The following is a 3559-nucleotide window of genomic DNA, read 5'->3' as shown; positions in this document are numbered from 1 at the left end:
ACTGACAAGCCCAAATCACCAGAAGTGGGAGGGGTGGCGGAAGCTAGGGAGTGCATGTCAACTGCGGGGCACCATGCTCTGTGTGCCTACAACTGGTTTCCGTGTGGAATGTGGGCCCAAGTATTATCAGACCTGCTGATTATTCAAGAGAGGCTGGAAAATCCACATTTTTTAATGAAATATCTTGACCTTCCAATATTTACTTTTAACTTTTCAAACTATGTGCCGACCTCCTTTTTAAAACACTTTTAGTTTTTTTCCCAAGATACTTGGGTAGTTTCTTCCTTCTGTACGGGACGCTCCTTATCGTCTTTCCTGGATCCTCCTCTTCTGCTCATCATCTAAAATGAGGGTGTCCTGGGTCTCCTTCCCTGTTGTATCTACATCCTTCTCCTGAGCAACCTCGCCTGATCCCACAGCTGTAAGCCCCCGGTGCCAGGGATTGCCAAGCCTGTTCCCAGCCCTGTCCTCTGCCTGACACTGCAGACTCTGTCAACTTGCCATCTCCACATCAATGTCTAACAGAAATCTCAAATTATCATGGCCAGGAGGGACCTTTCCCCGCTCTGCCCATACCTTCTCCTCGCCATCTAAGGAAATGGAATCACCATCCACTGAGGTGTTCGAGACACACACGCAAGCATTTTCTGCATATATGGTATAATTTTATGCTTCCGTATGTTCATGTGTTTTCCTCTTCCTAGGAGATCCTTTCAGCTCCTTCTCCTTTCCTTTTCACCAAGAACATTCCTATTTATCCTTCAGGAGTCAGTTCCAGCACGATCAACATCAGGCAGGGCAGATCAATAATTTTCTGGGCCAGTGCCAAATGAGAATGTGGGTGAATCGACCTCCCCAACACACAGCTGGCCACCCCAACCCAAGGGATTGTAACCTCTACACGGGAACACCCTTGGTACCTCAGTTGAGGGTGGGAGAGAGGCCCCACCAAGTTGCCTACCAAACATGCCTGTGGCATGGGTGGGGACAACTGCCACCTTGCCCCACCCCAAGACACTGCACGGCCCAAACCTGACCTTGACCCTCCTTGCTCCTGTGCCCTGGTGTCTGCTGGGGATGAAGGGTAATGGCAATATTCAGGCCTCCCTCTGCCCAGTTCGCAGCTGCCTCATGGCTTCAGCCGGCTGGGAATGGGCTGCTGAGAACCTCTCCTGAGGAGACAGGGAAGCAGTGGAAGGTAGAACTGCACTGAGCTGAGGATCTAAGTCCCTGGCATATGCTTCATTGTCCCACTGGACTTCACTTTAAAACTAGTAAGGATTTCAGAAGGGGGCCATAAAGCATTACCCCCAGCATGGGCACTTCTTAGAGCGGGGCCCTGAGCTACTGACTGCATGCCCATGAAGCTGCTCCTGCCTCCAAGGAAGTGTCACCGGCCAGGTCCCCACGGACTGAGCTAACTGCCCCTTTCTGTGCCCTGNCACACACACACACACACACTATTGGTTCTGTTTCTCTGGAGAACCTGACTAATACAGATATTTGGTACTGAGAATGGTCTTAGAGGAACAGAATTTTAAGGATGAGTTTTCTGACTTTATTCTGGATTGTCTGGAATTGTTTCCTTAATCTGACTAGATTTAAAAATACTAATGACTCTGTATCCAGTAGTAAAGAGAGCACTGATAGTCCATGGCATGACTTGGTAATAGAGATATAAAATATTTGCTTTGGATATTTCTAATCAACCACTTATAAGAAGTAGCTGGATGATAGGTGTATACAATACTTTCAAACATTTTTGGAAATCTAACAAATATAATGAGGTTGGTTGGTTGGTTGCTCCTGATGTTGCTACACAAAGTAGTGGGGGGAAAAGGGTGAACTCATGGATCCACGTTCCCAGGTCAGACACCACACAAATGACCTGAAGCCTTCCTTTTTTTTTTTTTTTAAAGATTTTACTTATTTAGTTGAGAGAGAGAAAGCATGAGAGAGAGAGAGAGAGATCACAAGCAGGGGCGAGGGATGGAGGGAGAAGCAGACTCCCCGCTGAGCAGGGAGCCTGACATGGGACTCGCTCCCAGGACCCTGGGATCATGACCTGAGCCAAAGGCAGACACTTAACCGACTGAGCCACCCAGTCGCCCTGAGCTAAAAGCTCTTATATGTGCCCTGAAGGATGCTTATCTCCTGTAGCTGCAGTGCTGAAATTGCTGAAAATCAAAAGCAGAATCTCATCCTGTGATTTACTAAACTAGAACATAAGTTGAATTNAGAAAGCATGAGAGAGAGAGAGAGAGAGAGATCACAAGCAGGGGCAAGGGATGGAGGGAGAAGCAGACTCCCCGCTGAGCAGGGGGCCTGACGTGCGACTCGCTCCCAGGAACCTGGGATCATGACCTGAGCCAAAGGCAGACGCTTAACCGACTGAGCCACCCAGTCGCCCTGAGCTAAAAGCTCCTATATGTGCCCTGAAGGATGCTTATCTCCTGTAGCTGCTGTGCTGAAATTGCTGAAAATCAAAAGCAGAATCTCATCCTGTGATTTACTAAACTAGAACATAAGTTGAATTCCCAGATTTACAGAGTATCTACTGTCAAAGCAAGGGCATTGGTTGGGAAAGAATGGGATCCTGTAAGCTAGCGTGGGGCTATGTGGGAAGACCCTGACAGAGCTGGGGACACTGAGCTCCTAAGTTCTGATGAGACTCCTTTAACAGTAGAAGAGATTGCCCCATGCTCACTGGAAGACAGACAAAGGCGAAGGAACCTTCACAGATTGGGGGAGACAAAGACAGCGTGTCAACTAAATGCAATGTGGGATCCTGGATTGGAATCTGGTCCAGAAAAAGGGTCATTAATGGGACAATTGATAAAATTTGATAAGATTTGAATGAAGACTTTAGATTAGTTAATAGTATTATATGAGTATTAACTTCCTTTTTCTGATAACTGTGCCATGGTTATATAAGATGTTAACATTTGGGAGCGCTGGGTAGACGGTATGCAGGAATTCTTTGTGTTATTTTTGCAACTGTTTTATATGTCTTAAATGATCTCAAAATGAAAAGCTCAAAAATAAAAAAAGTAAGTTCAAAACATTAAAGTCAGTTCCACAAACATGCGCTGAAATAGCAACTGGAGATGGAAGATACACTGAGGGAATAGATGTGAAAAGTATCTCAGCTATTGTTTAGGCCCTCTGAAATCATACTGTGTTCAAAGCAAGCTGTGACCTCACTGTAAAAAGCAAAATGGAAATAAGAAACTATATAAAAAAAAATCACAACACAGCATGAAGAACAATGCAAAATGACCACTTACTCAATGCATCAATGTCAAGGAGTTTAGAAAAAGAAAAATGACAGGAGACAAGTGAAGGGCTTTGACAGATCTGAGTGACTTCCTTCCTTCTATTAATTTCTGATACTTATAAATATGTACATCTCTATCGGTGAATATATTCTCTTTTTTCTAGGAAGTGTGCACGTGTCTATAAATTATAAATAGAAATTTCTATCTCTGTAAGTAGGAAAGAGTGGGTATAGGGAATTGTACATAAATTAGAAAATTCTGTGAAAAAACTGGAATTGTAC

This window comes from Ailuropoda melanoleuca, chromosome 1 (assembly GCF_002007445.2).
Source record: "Ailuropoda melanoleuca isolate Jingjing chromosome 1, ASM200744v2, whole genome shotgun sequence".
NCBI classification, from domain to species: Eukaryota; Metazoa; Chordata; class Mammalia; order Carnivora; family Ursidae; genus Ailuropoda; species Ailuropoda melanoleuca.
This window is presented reverse-complemented; position numbering follows the sequence as displayed.